Source organism: Dendrobates tinctorius, unplaced genomic scaffold (genome assembly GCF_039654945.1).
Source record: "Dendrobates tinctorius isolate UK_male_01 unplaced genomic scaffold, ASM3965494v1 ptg000116l, whole genome shotgun sequence".
NCBI classification, from domain to species: Eukaryota; Metazoa; Chordata; class Amphibia; order Anura; family Dendrobatidae; genus Dendrobates; species Dendrobates tinctorius.
In genome coordinates this window covers 36,928,834-36,951,032 of record NW_027361784.1, presented here as the reverse complement: position 1 = coordinate 36,951,032, position 22,199 = coordinate 36,928,834, and positions in this window count along the sequence as shown.

Genomic DNA, 22,199 nt, shown 5'->3' with positions numbered 1-22,199 from the left:
GGGCAGCCTCGGGAGGCAGGGGCAGAGGTGTATCTAGGTTTTCTTGCACCGGGAGCAAGAATTCATTTCGGCGCCCCCACCTCCCCAAGTACATATGTGATTTGCACACTTAGTCATGTACCGATGAGTTACTCTGCCTAATGCTCTCAATGTTCAGTGAAAAACTGAAAAAAGCAGGAAGAGAAGCTCGTTGCCACAGGACCATAAGTATGAAAATCGCATATGAGTGAAGTGTCCATGTGATGACTGCTGGAACCTGCAGCACTGAATCCTGACATTGCAGCTTCTGAATTCTCACAACCAATGCACTGCACACTTTTAGGATTCTCCCTTGCCGATGTACAGTCATGTCAGCACAAGTATGTGATTTGTATACTTCTGGCCACATTGCGACTAGACGTGCCCGGCCTCGCTCTGTTCATTATCATTGAATGAGGCCACACATGTCTAGTCAGCATGTGACCGCATGTATGTAAATCGCCAGCATGAAAGAATCCTGACAGTGTGCAGTGTGATGATTCAGAAGTCTGCAGTCTCCTAGAATGACTGCAGACTCATCACAAACCTAGACAACCCCTTTAATGCTCCTAACATAAATAAAAACATGAGAATAAGTCAGTGTCACAAATAACATTTACATCCAGGTACCTTATAGATGACGTCGTCTCTGGAGTCGTTCTGCTTCTTTTCTTCTTCTTGTCCAGTCCCCATGATGAGTTTTCTCATCCACATCTCGTCTCTGTAGACTTCCATCTTCTCCGCTCTTTTGAAGATAATCTCCACATGATGCCCTTAAAGAGAGCAGTGTTATTATAATGCTCCTGAATCAAAAATTGCCCCTCACTATATTGTCTGCACAAAACATGACCCCCACACTGTCCCTCTTAGGGTATATGCTCTTCACACTGACTTCTCCTTTGCATACCGGCCCCCCACTTCACACTGTCCTCTCACACTGTGTCCCCCTATAGGGCCCAGTCTTTATACTGTACTCTCTCATCACACTCCCCCTCCTTGGTATACTGTCCCCTCCTGGCTGTGCCCTTACACTGTCCCCCAATGCTACGCCCCCACTACTCACTTTCTATTCTGTGCCCACTCACTTTTCTCCCCCCATATTGTCTCCTCACACTATTCCCCTCCCTCCTCATACTGTCTCCTCTCACATCCCCCCTGTTCACCATACTGTCTCCTCATATATTTACCCCCTCACTCTCTATACTGTCTGCTCACAAATACCCCTAACTCCACTTACTGTGTCTGTACACATCCCATCACCCTCACTCCTCATACTGTGTCCACATACATTTTTCCCATCGCTAATCATACTATGTCCACATACATTCCCCTGTTCGTTCACAATACTGTCGGCACCCATCCCCCCCACTGTTTCCTCGTACATGCCCCCATTCCCCCATACTGTTTCCTCGTACATGCCCCCCATTCCACCTGATGTTTCCTCATACATGCCCCTCATTTCCCCGTACTGTTTCCTCGTACATGCCCCCATTCCCCCGTACTGTTTCCTCATACATGCCCTGCATCTCCCCCTTGGCTCCTCATTTTGTATCCTCAAATCTACCCCCACACAATAAATCCCCCATCCCCACTCCAAATCTCCACACACGCAATAAATAACCCCATCTCCACCTCAAAGCTATCCTCACTCCAAATCTCTTCCCCCCATGCACTTATCTTCTGTGTCTTCAGCTCCACTGGAGCACTTACCACTAGTGTTGAGCATTCCGATACCGCAAGTATCGGGTATCGGCCGATACTTGCTGTATCGGAATTCCGATACCGACTTCCGATATTTTTTCAATATCGGAATTCGGCATCGGAATCGGAAGTTCAGTTGATTGACGGCCTGACGTCATCATGATGCGCGGTGTGTGCGCATCATGATGCGCCGTCATTTCGGGCCTTCCGGGGGTCTCTGCCGGCCTGCCGGGGGGCTGTGCCGGCCTGCCGGGGGGCTGTGTGGACTGCCCGGGGTCTGTACCGGCCTGCCGGGGGGCTGTGCCGGCCTGCCGGTGGTCTGTGCACCCTGTGGGGGTCTGTACCGGCCTGCCGGGGGGCTGTGCCGGCCTGCCGGGGGGCTGTGCTGATGTCCGGGGGTCTGTGCAAGCATCGTCCGATGGGACTACAAGTCCCATCGGGCGATGCCTGCTACCATGACAGTGATTGACACATTAGCCAATGATGGGACAGTAGTAGTCCCATCATCCGGCTAATGTGTTAAATGTTAAAAAAAAAAAAAAAAAAAAAATACTACATACATACTACATGCATGCTACATACATACTACATGCATGCTACATACATACTACATGCATGCTACATACATACTACATACATACTACATGCATGCTACATACATACTACATATATACTACATACATACTACATACATGCTACATACATACTGCATGCTACATACATACTACATACATACTACATGCATGCTACATACATACTACATATATACTACATACATACTACATACATGCTACATACATACTGCATGCTACATACATACTACATACATACTACATGCATGCTACATACATACTACATATATACTACATACATACTACATACATGCTACATGCTACATACATACTACATATATACTACATACGTACTACATACATGCTACATACATACTACATACATACTACATACATGCTACATACATACTACATATATACTACATACATACTACATACATACTGCATGCTACATACATACTACATACATGCTACATACATACTACATACATACTACATACATGCTACATACATACTACATATATACTACATACATACTACATGCTACATACATACTACATATATACTACATACATACTACATACATGCTACATACATACTACATACATACTACATGCATGCTACATACATACTACATGCATGCTACATACATACTACATATATACTACATGCATGCTACATGCTACATACATACTACATATATACTACATACATACTACATACATGCTACATACATACTACATACATACTACATACATACTACATGCATGCTACATACATACTACATGCATGCTACATACATACTACATGCATGCTACATGCATGCTACATACATACTACATGCTACATACATACCACATATATACTACATACATACAATACATTCATACAATACATACATAGACATACAGTACATATAACATAGAGTAACATACTTACCAATACTTGTCACATTGTTCCCCGAAGCCATTGTCTTTTCCGGGATAAATATTAACATAACAAACCACAAAAATACTCACCCACGATCCGAAGCAGTCCACGAGTGTGTCCCACGACGATCTTGGGTAGAGAACTGCAGCATCAGATGATGCTGCCGTTCTCTACGGGCTGCAGGAATCCAATGACGGAAGGTAGGTATCCTTCCGCACTGTATTCCTCCGCCACTTAAAAAAAAAAAGTCCCTAGTCTCACTTTATGCCATTGCTGTGTGGGAAATTCCCACACAGCAATGGCATAAAGTGAGACTAGGGACTTTTTTTTTTTAAGTGGCGGAGGAATACAGTGCGGAAGGATACCTACCTTCCGTCATTGGATTCCTGCAGCCCGTAGAGAACGGCAGCATCATCTGATGCTGCAGTTCTCTACCCAAGATCGTCGTGGGACACACTCGTGGACTGCTTCGGATCGTGGGTGAGTATTTTTGTGGTTTGTTATGTTAATATTTATCCCGGAAAAGACAATGGCTTCGGGGAACAATGTGACAAGTATTGGTAAGTATGTTACTCTATGTTATATGTACTGTATGTCTATGTATGTATTGTATGAATGTATTGTATGTATGTAGTATATATGTGGTATGTATGTAGCATGTAGTATGTATGTAGCATGCATGTAGTATGTATGTAGCATGCATGTAGTATATATGTAGTATGTATGTAGCATGTAGTATGTATGTAGCATGCATGTAGTATATATGTAGTATGTATGTAGCATGTAGTATGTATGTAGCATGCATGTAGTATATATGTAGTATGTATGTAGCATGTAGTATGTATGTAGCATGCATGTAGTATATATGTAGTATGTATGTAGTATGTATGTAGCATGCATGTAGCATGCAGTATGTATGTAGCATGCATGTAGTATATATGTAGTATGTAGTATGTATGTAGCATGCATGTAGTATATATGTGTTATGTATGTAGCATGTAGCATGCATGTAGCATGCATGTAGTATGTATGTAGTATATATGTGGTATGTATGTAGCATGCAGTATGTATGTAGCATGCATGTAGTATATATGTAGTATGTATGTTGCATGTAGTATTTATGTAGTATGAATGTAGCATGTATGTAGTATGTAGTATGAATGTAGCATGTATGTAGTATGCATGTAGTATGTATGTAGCATGTAATTTTTTTTTTTTTTTTTTTTTTTACATTTAACACATTAGCCGGATGATGGGACTACTACTGTCCCATCATTGGCTAATGTGTCAATCACTGTCATGGTAGCAGGCATCGCCCGATGGGACTTGTAGTCCCATCGGACGATGCCTGCACAGATCCCCGGAGCCTGCACAGACCACCGGCAGGCCGGCACAGCCCCCCGGCAGGCCGGCACAGCCCCCCGGAGCCGGCACAGCCCCCCGGCAGGCCGGCACAGCCCCCCGGCAGGCCGGCACAGCCCCCCGGAGCCTGCACAGACCACCGGCAGGCCGGCACAGACCACCGGAGCCTGCACAGACCCCCTGGCAGGCCGGCACAGCCCCCCGAAAGGCCCGTACAGACCCCAGAGAGGCTGTACAAGGGCAGGAAAGGGTTTTTCTTATTCCGATACCGGAAGTCCCATAGACTTGAATGGGACTTCCGGTATCGGAATCGGCGATACCGATACTTTTTTTAAAGATCGGCCGATACCATCCGATACGATACTTTGAAGTATCGGACGGTATCGCTCAACTCTACTTACCACCCATCCTACGTCACATGACATGATCACACTGCTGGCGTCTCTGTAACCCGGCGGTCAGAGCTTCAATTGTACTCCCTAGAAGCCGGCGCGCTGCAGCTTCTCTGAGCGAGCTGTCAGCTTGACAGCTGGTACAGAGAACAGCTGACTCCCAGTCCGGGGGCAGCAGAATGCAGACACCGGGGAAAACACTGCAGACCGCCGCATTAGGCAGCCTGACTGCGCCCCCCTGCTGGCTGCGCCCGGAGCACATGCCCCAGCTTCACCCCCCATAGATATGCCTCTGGGTCACAGCTCGGGTCCAATATGAAAGTACTTGTACTTCATCCAGGAAAAAAAAATGAATACATTTTCAGTTCGGCATTCTATCAATAAAAATCCAAGCCTGTCCGTAGATCAAAGTAGGGATCATTTATGAGTCTATACTGATGGAATTGTCTTCCAGAAAACTATAGCCTGAAGTCACTAGCATTTCACCAGGCCATAACTCAGAAAAAAAAATTAATCCTCCTACCTGAACAAAAAGGGCCCCCATATTTCCAGTAATTAATTAGAAAATTTACAGTTGCCCCTGACCTTGCTGGTTCTATTGGCGAAATTGTAGGGATATAATATTTGGTAGGTCAAAGAGGTTTGGGTGTAATAGGGACCATTGTAAGGTCCTCCATAAATCTGAAAAAAATTGAGCTTGACCTCTATACTATAAAATAATCAATATAAGACATAATATTCCAGTGAGAGATAAAGTGAGTTCTAGATAAGATGTAGAAGATTACGATGAGTGCTCGGATCTTGTGCAACACATTGACATTTATCTGTTGGACATTTGCACTCCTAGGAACAATTACAATTATGATTGTGCTTGGAGAATTAATAGAATGACTTTCCATTGATTATTTCAAAGGTTTTGCCTTTTGGGCTCAGACATGTAAAGAATGAGAACTTCATAGCTGAAGGACATGATGTCCTCTCCACACGTGGACAGTGGACACCAAGAAATGAAATGTCTGCAATAAAGCACAAACGTCTTAGCAAGATCTAAGAGATATCTCCAGTGGCATACATAGAAATCATGGAGCCCCATAGCAGAAGTTCAATTCGGGCCCTGCCAACAACAACAAAAATAATAATATTCAGTGGGGTTACAGAAGAGCATATCTCACAACAACTTTGCAGCGTTTACAAAGTAATTTTCTTCCTACTGAAGTCCTATATTGCCCTTTTATTGCACCCATAATGTATGATGCCAACAAATACAGTATGGACCCCCAACTGTTACCCCAACACAGCCCTCCATGAAGTACTGTACAATGGGCCTACATCCAGAATAATGGTCCCACATGTTACCACACTCTATACTGACCCCCCACTAACCCTCCAAACAGTGCAATGGGCCCCAAACAAACCTTCATACTGTATAATTGCTTGCATACAGTATAATTGCCCCCTCATTACGCTCCATAAAGTATAAAGGCTCCCATATAGCATTCCAAATGTTGAAATGGCTCCCAAATTGCCCTACAATTATTAAAATGGCTCCTACATAGACCTTCATATACTATAATGGGCCCCATAGTCCTCCATATTATATACTGCACCCCAAAATCCTCCATACAGTATAACTGAACCCCATAGTCCTCCATATTGTATACTGCACTCCCCATAGTCCTCCACGTAGTATAATGTACCCCATAGTCCTCCATACAGTATAATGCACTCCCCATAGTCCTCCATACAGTATAATGCACTCCCCATAGTCCTCCATACAGTATAATGCACACCCATAGTCCACCATACAGTATAATACACTCCCCATTATCTTCCATATAGTATATTATACTTCTCATAGTCCTCCATAAAGAATAATGCACTCCTCATAGTAATGAAAAAGAAACATCCAGCTCACCGGTACATGCATCTTGTAATGGTCAGAGCACGGACCCGCTGTGTCAAGGCGTAAAGAAATTAAAAAAAATGTGGAATGTCCAGCTCAACGAAATAGTGAAGAGTCAAGACAAAATATTTATTTACTGAAAATGAGCTCAAACAGAGGATTAAAACATTAGCACAACATATGGTAAGTAGCGATGTTGATGCATTTCTAGTGGCTAAGCACGCTTAGTCATGAACACACACACATATATCTAAAATATAAAGCTCAAAGTGTGTATGTATGTATGTGTGTATATATGCGTGTATGTGTGTGTGTGTGTGTACACTGTGTTCCAAATTATTATGCAAATGATATTTTTCTCTGATTTTCCTAAATAGTCAGTACAAATGACAGTCAGTCTAATAAAAGTCATCACCTGTTAGAGTATACATCGAATTTTATTGAAGAAATCTCCCAATGATAACAGTATAATCTCCAAAATGAATAAAAACTCAAATTGCACTGCTCCAAATTATTATGCACAGTAGAATTTCTACACATTTGATATGTTTTAAAGAACTGAAAATGCACATTTGTGGAATTTGCAGCATTAGGAGGTCACATTCACCGAGCAAAAAAGCTATTTAACTCCAAAACATCCTAACAGGCCAAGTTACATGTTAACATAGGAACCCTACTTTGATATCACCTTCACAATTCTTGCATCCATTGAACTTGTGAATTTTTTGGAGAGTTTCTGCTTGTATTTCTTTGCATGAAGTCAGTATAGCCTCCCAGAGCTGCTGTTCTGATGTGACCAGCCTCCCACCCTCATAGATCTTTTGCTTGATGATACTCCAAAGGTTCTCTATAGGGTTGAGGTCAGGGAAAGATGGTGGCCACACCATGCGTTTCTCTCCTTTTATGCCCATAGCAGTCAATGACTCAGAGGTATTCTTTGCAGCATGAGATGGGGCATTGTCATGCATGAAGAGGATTTTGCTCCTGTAGTCACATTTCTGCTTTTTATACTATGGAAGACAGCGGTCAGTCAGAAACTCTATATACTTTGCAGAGGTCATTTTCACACCTTCAGGAACCTTAAAGAGCCCTACCAGCTGTTTCCCCACGATTCCGGCCCAAAACATGACTCCTCCACCTCCTTGCTGACGTCGCAGCCTTGTTGGGACATAGTGGCCATCCACCAACCAACCACTACTCCATCCATCTGGACCATCCAGGGTTGCTCGACACTCATCAGTAAACAAGACTGTTTGAAAATTAGTCTTCATGTATGTCTGGACCCACTGCAACCATTTCTGCTTGTGAACACTGTTTAGGAGTGGCCGAATAGTAGGTTTATGCACCACAGCATGCCTTTGAAGGATCCTACACCTTGAGGTTCGAGGGACTCCAGAGGCACCAGCAGCTTTAAATATCTGTTTGCTGGTTTGTAATGGCTTTTTAGCAGCTGCTCTCTTAATCCGATGAACTTGCCTGGCAGAAACCTTCCTCATTCTGCCTTTATCAGCACAAACATGTTTGTGCTCAGAATCAACCACAAATCTCTTAACAGTACGATGATCATGTTTAAGTTTTTGGGAAATATCTAATGTTTTCATCTCATGACCAAGGCATTGCACTATTTGATGCTTTTCAGCAGCAGAGAGATCCGTTTTCTTTCCTAAATTCCTTGAAACCTGTGCCCTGCTTAATAATGTGGAACATCATTCTTAAGTAGTTTTCCTTTAATTGGGCTCACCTGGTAAACTAATTATCAAAGGCGTTTGAGATTGATTTCAGTGATCCAAAGAGCCCTGATACACAATAGCATCTATGAGTTTATTTGAAAAACAAAAAATTACATCTTTATGACACTTAAATCCAATTTGCATAATAATTTGGAACGCAGTGTATGTCCGGGATAGGCATCCGCATCGTCGCAGCTACAGCCACAAAATTTGGCACAGTCACACATCTGGACCCCGAGAGCGTCCTAGGCTATGTTGTGAGGCGAAATTTTAACCCTGCGCGTTCCAATTCACCAAACAATTTTGCCCCTATCTACATACTGGGGAAAAAGTGTGTGCGTGTCAAGCCCCGCCCCTCATTATGATGTCACAATGGTTGCCATGGTGACGCTGATGTCATCATAGGTTGCAAGCCCCGCCGCTCATTATGATGTCATAATGGTTGACTATGAGATGGAGGATGTGTGATGGGTATATGGGCACTGGACTATGGGATGGAGGATATGTATGATGGGTATATGGGCACGGGACTATGGGATGGAGGATGTGTGATGGGTATATGGGCACGGGACTATGGGATGGAGGATGTGTGATGGGTATATGGGCATGGGACTATGGGATGGAGGATATATGTGATGGGTATATGGGCATTGGACTATGAGATGAAGGATGTATGATGGGTATATGGGCACGGGACTATGGGATGGAGGATATGTATGATGGGTATATGGGCACGGGACTATGGGATGGAGGATAATTATAATTTGTTATAACTAACCACAGTTAGTTACTATGCCCGGGCAGTGTCGGGCTCTTCAGCTAGTATATTTATATTTCATAGAGATATAGATAGCAGAATAGGTGATAATTCAATTGTCGGTTTCTGTAAAGGCATTACAGAACCCGACAGGATATAAGACATGGTTTACATATAGTAAACCATTGCATATCTGTAAGATTTATATATGTCCCTCACTAATAATGTTAGTAGTGTATGTGTGTAAAATATTGGAGCTGTAGGTGTTAAATTTAAGAATTCACGGAAAAAAATTGCGTGGGCTCCTGCGCAATTTTCTTTGCCAGGGAGAGAAAGCCAGTGACTGAGGGCAGATATTAATAGCCTAGAGAGGGACCATGATTATTGGCCTCCACCTGGCTAAAAACATCTGCCCCCAGCCACCCCAGAAAAGGCGCATGTGTTAAATGCGCCAATTCTGGCACTTACCCTCTCTCTTCCCATTGCTCTGTAGGGGTGGCATATGGAGTAATAAGGGGTTAATGTCACCTTGCTATTGTAAGGTGACATTAAGCCTGGTTAATAATGGAGAGGTGTCAATAAAAAACCTATCTATTATTAATCCAATAGTCTGAAAGGGTTAACAACACGCATACATTAAGAATAAAGGCATAGTAACATAGTAACATAGTTATTAAGGTTGAAGGGAGACTTTAAGTCCATCTAGTTCAACCCATATCCTATCCTAACTTGCCCTAACATGTTGATCCAGAGGAAGGCAAAAAAAAAACCAAGTGGCAAACAGTAAGCTTCACTTGGGGAAAAAAATTCCTTCCCGACTCCACATACGGCAATCAGACTAGCTCCCTGGATCAACGCAATATTAAGGAGACTAGTGTATATACCCTGTAATATTATACTTTTCAAGAAAGGCATCCAGTCCCTTCTTAGATTTTAGTAGGGAATCACTCATTACAACATCATATGGCAGAGAGTTCCATAGTCTCACTGCTCTTACAGTAAAGAATCCGTGTCTGTGAGTATGCTTAAACCTTCTTTCCTCCAGACGTAGAGGATGCCCCCTTGTCCCCGTCACAGGTCTAAGAGTAAAAAGATCATTAGAAAGGTCTTGGTATTGTCCCCGCATATATTTATACATTGTAATAAGATCACCCCTAAGCCTTCGATTTTCCAAACTAAATAACCCCAAGTGCCCATTACACATTGCGATATCGCTAGCAATATCGCTGTAACGTCACCGATTTTGTGACGTAGCAGCGATATTGCTAGCGATATCGCTAAATGTGATACTTACCTCCGACCGGCTCCCCCGCTGCTCATCGTTGGTCGCGCGAGACTGTCCTGGACCATTTCTCGTCGGGCGCTTCCTGCTGGGGCTTCCTGTGGTGACGCATGGACGCGGGCGGGAGGACGTCAGGATCGCCGCGTCTGACAGGTAAGTAGCGACCCCCGATCGCTGCTATGTCGCTGGTGAGATCTGCCTGTGTGGCAGCTCACTAGCGACCACTTAGCGATGCACCAGCGATCCATATCGTTGTCGGGATCGCTGGTGCATCGCTAAGTGCAACGGTACCCTAATAACCTGTCTTGGTATTGCAGACCCCCTATTCCCTAATAACCTTGGTCGCTCTTCTCTGCACCCGCTCCAGTTCAGCTATGTCTTTCTTATACACCGGAGACCAGAACTGTAACAGTATTCTAAGTGTGGTCGCACTAGTGACTTATATAGAGGTATAATTATGTTCTTCTCATGAGCATCTATGCCTCTTTTAATGCATCCCATTATTTTTGTCATGATCCAAGGTGGATCTGACAAGTAAATGGACAAAGTGAACTTTTTTTCCTTTGGCTTGGTGCCAAAGTGGGTTGATTGCCCCCGGTGGCCATTAGAATTATTACACGTGGTGTCGTTTGTTCTAAGTTGCCCCGGTGGTGGTGAGTGGTATTACACTTTAGTTTTAATGTGTACGTAATTACAAATCAAGTGTGATGCTCTATAAAAGAGTGTCAGGTGTGTTGATCAGTGTTGGTGATAGTTAGTCATTTACAAGGAAGCCTGGGTGAAAGATGGAGCTGAGCTAGAGTCCTGGGCAGCCCAGCCAGAGGGGACGAGTGGCAGCTTTGGAGTCTGCAAGGAGTGCTGGCATGGATTGGTGGAGTCCAACGATGTGGTCTGCAAGAAGGGCTGGCATGGCGTGGTGGAGTCGCAGTTTATGGTGTCAGCAGGAGGTGCTTGCATGGCTTGGTGGAGTGGTGACTATGGTGAGAGTTGCACTCAGCATGCTGGACTTGGTTGCTGAAAGCTGGACTCAAGCATGCTGGACTTATTGGCAGAAAAGTTGGACTCGAGCATGCTGGACATTTTGGCAGAAGCTGGACTCATCTTTGGGACTCTGTTTACTGGGCAGCTGCAACCGGTGGTGGACTTTGCTCCAAGGCTGCACTAGGGTGATGGATCCGGTTATGGTGATGGATCCGGTTGGAGGAGAAGATGCACGCAGGTGGTGGGCTCTGTTGCTGGGAGCGTACGCAACAGAGCAAAGCTAAGTGGTGTTCCCCCTGTATTGTCATTTTCCCTTGTGTGTGTTTAGTGCAGTGGTGGGATTAGTTTCCTCACCGACCAATTCCCTATTGAGGGTTTAGGTGCAGGGCAAGTCAGGGTTTGAGGTACGCGTGCGTCGCCCGGTGCGGATCCGGCATAGGGAATGTTAGGAGTGCAGGGACACTGAATCAGGGGAGTGCAGGAGGTCTCCACTTCCCCATTTCCCTATCGCAGGGCCCACCATTGTTATTGTTACCCAGGTTTCCCCTTTATTATTTAAATTCGCCTTACTGGAGGCGGGGTTTCCAGACTACTGTATATATAACGTGTATTACCTACATTTGCCAGTTGGAGGTGGTGTATCCAGCTGCACGTTTTATTATTTAAATTCGCCCTACTGGAGGTGGTGTATCCAGGGTCACGCGTGTCATGGGTTCGCCTTGCGGTAGTCGCTGCGTCCAGACACACGTGACCGTGACAATTTTATTTGCCTTTGCAGCAGCTGCCCAACACTGGCAACTAAATGTGAGTTTGTCGTCCACCCATACACCCAGGTCTTTTTCAGTGACAGTTTTGCCCAGTGTTTTACAATTAAGCACATAATTATACATCTTGTTCGATCTACCCAAGTGCATGACCTTACATTTATCCCCATTAAAGCTCATTTGCCATTTATCAGCCCAAGCTTCTAGTTTACATAAATCCTCCTGTAATATAAAATTGTTCTCCTCTGTATTGATTACGCTGCAGAGTTTAGTGTCATCTGCAAATATTGAAATTCTACTCTCTATGCCCCCTACAAGGTCATTAATAAATATGTTAAAAAGAAGCGGGCCCAATACTGACCCCTGTGGTACCTGTTATGAACGGGTAGCCGAGGAGGAAATAAAAAACAAAACAAGCTAAGTCTCAGAAAACCAAAGAGGTTGGTAACTATGCAGGCTGCAGACCCCTGATCCTAACACGCAACTAGCAGCAGTCGTGGAGCATTCCTACGGTGGTCCTAGACACCTCGTCACAACCGGAGAAACCAAATAAGCCTAAAGCAGGAAAAGGGGAAAACCAACTGCCCCAGAGCAGACCCCAAAGGAGAGACAGCCCCCCACATGTATTGACGGTGAAAAAAGATGAAAACACAAACAAAGGCAGGAAAATAGGCTGAGCAAACGATGGGGCCAGACTAACTAGAAAGGACAGGAAAGGAAAGATACTGTCTGCAGTCTGCAAAAAAACCCTACAAAATGTCCAACACAACTGATAGCAAAGTTAACCCTGAAGTCACTAGACTTCTCCCACTATATCAGCACTCTGAAATATTCTGAGACAGAGCAAAAAGAGGCCAATCCAACAAGGGACAAAAAAAAAGGCAATTTGGCAAATAAGAGTGGAAATTCAGCACAGCCCTGCTGGGCTGGCTGACCACACAAAAAACTGAAAAGACCAACAAGAGCAAGTGTGAACATTAGCAAGAAACAAACTTATCTGGAAGACTGGTACAGAGCTGAGTCCTTGACCTGAGAAGCAGACTGAATCACCAGCAACAGGATAGGGCGTCGACTGTCTTATATCCAGTCTGATACTCCAGAGATCCAATCACTATCTTCCTCACCAGGTGACAGATCACTACCACTCAAACCAACCTCACCACCTCCCGTCACCACCAGAGGGAGAGCGGAAGGGGAACTCTCAACTGATGGAGCAGAAAATGAGCTCATAACAGGTACCCCACTGCTAACCGTGACCCAGTCAGACTGTGCTCCATTAATAACCATTCTTTGTTTCCTAATCCTGAGCCAGCTCTTAACCCACTTACACATATTTTCCCCTATCCCCATTGTTCTCATTTTATGTATCAACCTTTTGTGTGGCACCATATCAAAAACTTTTGAAAAGTCCATGTACACCACGTCCACTGCGTTCCCTTGGTCCAGTCCGGAACTTACCTCTTCATAAAAGCTTATCAGATTAGTCTGACAGGAACGGTCCCTCGTAAACCCATGTTGATATTGAGTCATGAGGTTATTCTTCTTCAGATACTCCAGTATAGCATCTCTTAGAAAACCCTCCAGGATTTTACCCACAGTTGAGGTTAAGCTTACTGGTCTATTATTTCCAAGTTCAGTTTTTGTCCCCTTTTTGAATATTGGCACCACATTTGCTATACGCCAGTCCTGTGGTACAGACCCTGTTATTATGGAATATTTAAAGATTAAAAATAATGGTCTATCTATGACTGTACTTAATTCCTGCAGTACTCGGGGGTGTATCCCATCTGGGCCCCGGGATTTGGCAATTATAGTGATTTTTAGACGCCGCCGTACTTTCCGCTGGGTTAAGCAGGTGACATTTAATGGAGAATTTTTATCACTGATCATGTTATCCGTCATGGGATTTTCTTGTGTAAATACTGTTGAAAAAAAGTCATTTAGCATATTGGCATTTTCCTCATCCTCATCCACCATTTCACCCGGACTATTTTTAAGGGAGCCAACACTATCATTTTTTAGCTTCTTACTATTTATGTAGTTAAAGAATATTTTGGGATTATTTTTACTTTCTCTGGCAATGAGTCTCTCTGTCTCAATCTTTGCTGCCTTGAATTGCTTTTTACAGAATTTATTTAATTTTCTGTATTTATTTAATGCCTCCTCACTATCTACTTGCTGTAATTCTCCAAATGCTTTATTTTTGTCTCTTATTGTGCCCCTTACAGCTCTATTTAACCATAGTGGTTTCCTCCTATTACTAGCATGTTTATTCCCAAACGGTATATAATGAAATAATTAAACACACATTTTTGCCCTCTTTATTAAACTCCCAAACCAATCGAAGCACTTGTTCTCCTGTAAAAAATCCCACGCTGCAATCCTTCTCAAGAGGTTAAATAGTTTACAACCGGGAGCAGTGCTAATGCAACCGCCCTGGCTGTAAACCACTGTGGAATGAAAAGCTGCCTGCGCAGCCTCCCCGCCTGACCGGACATGAACTTATTAGCGTGGGAAAGTTTCTGAACATTTTCCCAAGCTGTCAGTTTGCCGTGGCTCAGGCGAGGAGTATGCGCAGCCTCAGTGACTATATATCCGAGACATTGCCACATCATTGGGCACTTTTTTTGCAGTTTTTTGTGCTGTTTCTCCTTTTTTCAACTTGTTATTGGAGCCGTATTGTCTGCTGGCTGGGGAAGCATGCACACTGTTGAGGTATTTGATGATGCTGTTCCAATTTTTTCAAATTTTTTTAATATATTATATACAGTATATCTATATTATAGATATACTGTATATATATATATATATATGTTACATATATATATTGTAGGGATTCGCTAAGGTAGGCAATAGCCGGGCGGCAGTAACGAGGCAACACACAGGCATAAAGTCCAATTTCAGTGGTTTTAATGTCACTCAGTAACCAGCAGCTTAACAAAACATAAGGAAAACCAAACACATACTCCAGCTTGGAGAACCACTGGTCCCAGACTCACCCCTTGCACGGGACGGGCGTAACTAAGCGGCTGCCAGGTCCTGCGGCATCCACCAGGTGCCATTCCCGGGATTCTTCCGAGTCTTGCTGCTATAGTCCTGCAGCACGGGAATCCTGTATACAAGTTTCAGGCTGAGTCCACACAAGTTCCTGTAGCTTCCAGAAACACACTCCCACTGTGGCAATTACCAACCTCCATTACATAGGGCCCAACCCCTTCCACCAGCGGGATAGACATCACATGGGCTGATCACGTGACCCTGACATCATCGCAGGTCCCGTCTTTAGGGAAAAACCCGGCCAAACATTAATCTGCTGGGAGAAACATATCTCCCATCCAGTAAAACACCCTTTACTGTACCACAATATATATATATATATATATATATATATATATATATATATATGTGTGTGTGTTTGCGTTTTTTGAAGAATGTTTCGTTTTAATAATAGTAATCTTTATTTATATAGCGCCAACATATTCCGCAGCGCTTTACAGTTTAACAGTATCAAAACATAAGTCATAAGTAACAACGTTAACAATACAATAATTAAAGCAAAATAAAACAACCCTGCTCGTGAGAGCTTACAATCTACAATGAGGTGGGGGAGATACAGAGTACAGGTGTGTATTTACAATTGTGTATTTACAAGGATGGTCCAGCCATCTTGAGGGAGTGAGGGATGGATGGAGATAGTGAATGGGCTACACACGCACACTTACACATAGAATGACTTTGATTAGTGAACGTGATAGGCCGCTCTGAACAAATGTGTTTTGAGGGAGCACCTGAAACTATGCAAATTGTGGATAGTCCTGATTTCTTGGGGTAGAGCATTCCAGAGGATAGGAGCAGCACGGGAGAAGTCTTGGAGTCGGGAGTGGGAGGTGCGGATTAGTGCAGAGGTTAGTCGAAAGTCGTTTGCAGAGCATTTTAAAACGATGTGTAAATGACAGAGAACTGCTGTATGTAAAAGATCATTTTAAAATTGCATTGCAATCTGATAGCAATCGCACTGCATTCTGATTAAAAATCGGATGCTATGTGTGAAAAATCTGACTGTATTCACACAAAAAAAACGCATGACACTCGCATGACAAATGCATTATCCTCGTCCAACTCTCCTGCATCAAAATCGGACCGATATATTAATCGCTAGTGTGTCTCTGCCCTTCCATGGAAAGTTTTTCATTAAACTCTTGTACTGAAGATTTCCAAGTAGATTCTTCATCATATTTGTCTACAGGATTTATCTCCATATCTGCCTTCCTCACTTCATTGCTTTCTTGTGTTGCTTCTCTTTGATTTAATTTACCTAATGCTTCTCAGATGGCAAGTAAAATCAGATTCTTCCATTGATTATCATTTGGTCTTCTAGATTAAATTATTTTGAGAAGCCCGAAAATTTATACATTCATGTTTAGTTTTTTCGTAGACTTTCTTGTTAGACTTTTACATAGAGGACATATCATCAACAAAATTTTATAGATCGTGATCCAAACCATGAAAAATAGACAAGTGGCAAGTGGCTGACTCCAAAGACAACTTCACAGGTAGAGGTAGTCACCAGAACCTTTGGGTCCATGTTCTAGTAGGAATCTGTAAACAATGCTCATTGGAACTGATGGCCAGTCCAAGCCCGGGTTTCCCTTCTTCCCATTAAAATCAATGAAATCCATTGACATCTGTGAGCTGAGAATATATTTAATCCATAGAAGTCAATGGAGTTAAAAAATATGGAGATACAAATCCTGATTTGTTGAATTGTCAGCAAAATTTTTTTCCCAAAATTTCTCACTTCTCAATATAAATCATAAAACGTTTAAGACGTCATATATCTCATCCTTACCTTTCCTCTTGGCTCAATATATCCTGCTGTAGAATGACCAGCTTTGAAAAGAAATTTTAAAAAAAAAGCATTATTTCACGTCACTCCGTCAGGAGATATTTATGCCGTGTACGTCGACATGTGGCCAACTAGTGGTTGTTGTGTGAATTGCAGCCTGTTGAAAGTTTAGAGAGCAAGGTATGATAATGTAATGGATTTGTGTCATGGAAAAAAGTGTAAACATTACAAACTGTCATGCTCGCCATGTCTGTTATGTCCGCCATGTCTGTTTTGCCTCATGACACTGGAGCGGTGTACACGCGCATCTCATGTCTGCTATCCTGCTTGTTCCCTAGAGCAGTGAGCACACTCACCTCATGTCTGCTGAGCTGCAAGATGCCTGCATTTCTGCTTTGCCTTCTGTGATCTTCTCATCATGTCTAGAATCCCTGATCATGTGACATTTCCTAGGATCCTGCAATGTCTGGTTCTGCAATCATCTCGTCATGTCTGAAACCTTGATCATGTGACGTTTCCTAAGATCCTGCACTGTCTGGTTCTGTGATCATCTCGTCATGTCTGAAACCCTGATCATGTGACTGCGCTCTGTGATCCTGGAGCATCTGAACTAGGAAGTTCACCCCTGGTCCTGGTCCGGAAGTGGAGGTGCTATGCCCTATATTAGACCGCCTCTTCCTATACTCAGGGCCTGAGTATTGTGTTGTGTCCCTGCTTGGTCTGTGGGGTTGCTCCCTCTATTCTGTGCCCTTGCACTCTGCTCTGTCGTGCATCTCTGCACACGCTCCATGCTCGTACTCCATCTCTTGTCCCGTGCCTTGTCTTATGTTTGTCCGTTGTGCCATGTTCGTCCTTGTCCTGCTTGGACTTGTAGTCCTTCTGTTATTCTCTGCCTTGCCTGTTTTCGCTATGCCTTGTTCCGTATCTTGCCTTTGCTCTGCCTTGTTCCTCCCTATGGTCTCAGTTTTTGCTTGCTCTGGCTCGCTCTCTCCTATGGTGCTCTGTAGTGCTCTCTGGCACACGCACCATTCCTCTTTTTCCTTTTGTGCTCTTTTCCATGTCTAGTCCCAAGGCTCTGCCTTAGCCCGGCTCTGGGCTTCGGCCTACGCTCCGCTGCTAGCTCTGTTCTTGCTCTGACCTGATTCCGTGTTTCTGCCTATGCTTCCATCCCTGGTCCTGTACTCTGTCTAAGCTCTGCCTGGTTTCTTGTCTTGTCTTCCCTTGCTGCTTCGTGTGCTCTTTGCATGCGCCTGGCCTTCCTAGCCTCCTGTTTGTGCCTCAGCCGTGCCCGCCCTAGCCGTGCCCGCCTGCTTGTGCCTCAGCCGTGCTCGTCGGTCAGTGACAGCTGTGTCGCCTGCCATGCCTCAGTCGGGTTCGCTGGAGTCTTGCCCGTCTGTCAGTGCCGCAGCCCGATCAGCTAGCCAGTGCCCCAGCGGTGCCCTCTGTGCTCCCTTGCACTTCACGCTGTTTCCACACTGTGCTCTGCGTGCTCTCTAAAGCACGCGCAGGCCCTCGCCTGCCCATGGCATACCTCCCTGTGCTTCTGTAAAAGTACGCGCAGACTTTGCCATGTCCCCTGTTGTGCCCTCCTGCACGCACAGGCCCTAACTCTGTCCTGGAACCCTGACCCTGACGTGCCTCTCTGCACGAGCAGGACTCTGCCTCGCCTGACCCTGGCGTGCCTCTCTGCACGCGCAGGACTCTGCCTCGCCTGACCCTGGCGTGCCTCTCTGCACGCGCAGGACTCTGCCTCGCCTGACCCTGGCGTGCCTCTCTGCACGCGCAGGACTCTGCCTCGCCTGACCATGGCGTGCCTCTCTGCACGCGCAGGACTCTGCCTCGCCTGACCCTGGCGTGCCTCTCTGCAAGCGCAGGACTCTGCCTCGCCTGACCCTTGCGTGCCTCTCTGCATGTGCAGGACTCTGCCTCGCCTCACCCTGGCGTGCCTCTCTGCACGCGCAGGACTCTGCCTTGCCTGACCCTGGCGTGCCTCTTTCCACGCGCAGGACTCTGCTTTGTTACCTTGTGCCTTGGCGTGTCTCTACACACGCACTCTGTCTTACCTTGTGCTTTGGCGTGTCTCTACACACGTACCCTGTCTCGTTTTGTGAACCCTGGCGTGTCCCCTACACACGCACCTAGCCTTGAACCCTGGCGTGTCCCCTACACATGCACCTAGCCATGGACCTTGGCGTGTTCCCTAACACGCACCATGCCTGGATATCTGACGTGCCTCCTTGCCTGAACCCTGGTTTGCCTGCCGGATGCCCGGAACCTGCCGATCGCTGCCAGAGATCGTAAGCTGGATGACTGCGGCCTGATGTCCGGAGCTGATGTCCGCAGCCTGATGCCTTGATCATGTCGATCGTTGCCAGCGGTCCGGAGTCCGATGCCATTGTGCCTTTACCTGTACCTAGGCGTGCCACCTGGCACGTACCATGCTATGGACCTTGGCGTGCCCACGCACGCACCCTGCACGTTTTGCTTGTTCTCACGTTTGTACACTGAATGTGATTCTGAAGTTATCCTAATGAAGATACCTTGCACCTACGTCTTGTCTTGTCTTGCTTCTTGCTCGGCCTGTTGCCAGACACTCAATAGTGTCCCCTGAGCCGGCCGTCTGGTTCCAGTAGTCGTGGTGGCTCACCCCCTTGGTCTTGCCCCTGACACTCCCTGTACAGGGGGTGGGTTCTCACTAGGTCAGCTCGCCCTAGGTGGGTGGGTGCCACGGCCCAGAGGGTCCACTCTAAAAAGGAAAATGGGCTCAGCAGAAGCTGAGTCCGTCACACAAACGTTTGCAAAAGTTGGACATAGTTTTGTGTTAATCATCATTAGACGCCTTCCCAAACCCTTGTTTATACGATCTGGGGCATTTGAACATTTTTAATGGTTTAAAAACCCTTGTTCTTATAGTAAATAGCATAAATATTTCACATCAGAGCCCTTTTATCTATCATATATGGCTGTAGAGGACAAGATGAAAGTTCCCCGGGGAGGAAAAGTCAAACTTCCACCATTTCAAAGACTGGAATAAAACCATCATCATCAGGTTACGGATCATCCTCGCCCCTTGTTCTCCTATACAGGCTTCCATCTGAGCTCCTCAGTAATGCCTCGCTAAGGCACTTGACATTTTCCGACTAAGCACTTAGTTCTTCTTCACTTCATCTTCAAAAACCCGGCTAAAACCTAAGTAAATACAATGGAAAAGATCACAGGAGCAAAAAAAAAAATCAAACCTAAGAGAATGAAGTCACCGAAAAAAATACCAGCGTTCCTAAGGACGCGAAGTTCGGGTCAAACTTCTGAAACAAGAGTAAACAACTTAGAGCACTGAAATCGAGCCCCGAGGTGAATAATTCTGCAACATGTTTCAATTGGTATCTGAAAATAAAAAAGAGCAAGGTAAGAACGGATTTGATTAATAATATCCTGACAGTGCACACATCTCCAGCCGTATTGTGTACACAGCTCTAATGCAAGTGCAAGCACAATACGTGCAGCGGAATTCTGAGAGCAACTTAGCAAAAGCCTTTATTAACCATCTTTTACTATTTTTCCGTGCACAGCTCCAATACAACACCGATGCAAAAGCAAAACATACGGCAGTAGAGCGTGAGCAATAAGATATACCAGCATTTAAGAGGTTTTCTCAACATCAACAATGGCTAAAGTGGTGTCAAGAATCCTCTTTGTTTGAAGAATAGATAGATTTTTTTAGGTTACTGAGTTACTGCTCGTTGCCTAGTTTACCAGCCACCTCTGCAACTGTCAGCCAAGGCAAAGAGTGCAGCGCTTACAAGCTTTTTGCTATAGAGCTTGTCCGGATAGCAGGAACCGCTCCCCTGATGCTGCATGTGTTGGTCACGTCATGTAGAGATGAGCGAATATTTCAATATTCGGTTTGCATTGCGATCGCTGTATTTACAATATTCGTTGAATATAGAGGTGAGAGAATATGTTCCGAAAAGATTGTCAAACATACTGTAAATTCGGCACAAATATGCTACGAATACGGCACAAATATGGCAAATTCAAATTCAGCGATCGTTTTCCAAATTTATTCGCTCATCTCTAGTGTGTACAGTATAGGCCTGAAGCACTACCAAGCTCATGGACCAAGCTGTCAATCATCAAGAGTGCTCCATCCCTAGCAGGTAAGGCCTGTTTCACATTTCCGTTATATGACGTCAGTCAAAATCCGACAGGTTGTAAAAAAATGGATCCGTTTCCGTTGTGGCCCAAACGGATCTGTTTTTTGACGGATTCGCTTTAGTAAATTAGTGACTGAAATTTAAAGGAAAACGAGTCTGGGGAAAAAGGAGAGAGAGAGAATTTTGCCGCTTCCAGGACGGTATTTTAGGGTTAAAATGTTTCCCGGAGCAAAGCATCCGGGCATGCGCACTAAAAAATAGCGGACCGTCAACCGCAAAAAACATTGCAGGGTCCGTCTGGTCCGCCCGGGAACCGCTAAAATTTTCACGGATCCGTCAAAAAACAGATCCAACGGACGACCGTCAGTCAACATCCTCCACTAATGCAAGTCTATGGGGGGAAAAAGCTGATCCGCCAAAAAAGGGGCGGATCCGTTTTTTTTTCAGAAACTGGCGGATTTTGACTGACGTCAAAAAATGGAAATGTGAAAAAGGCCTAAGAAGTCAGGAGGTAGAGAATCAGCAGAATGTCGAGGCAACCCTTATTAAACATTGCATTTTTTATTAGGCTATCTATTATTTCTTTACTTTCCATTGCCTCTATAGCGCCAACATATTCTGCAGCGCTGTACAAAGATTGTCACCATTGAGATCCGTTCCTATTCCCTATGGGGTTTATAGTCTTCTTTTTGTATTATTGTGAACACACACTAGGGTCAGTTTGTTTGGAAGCTGATTAACCTCTAACATTTTTGGAGTCCAGAAGGAAACCAGAGGACTCAGGGAAAACCTACGTAAAATCCATGC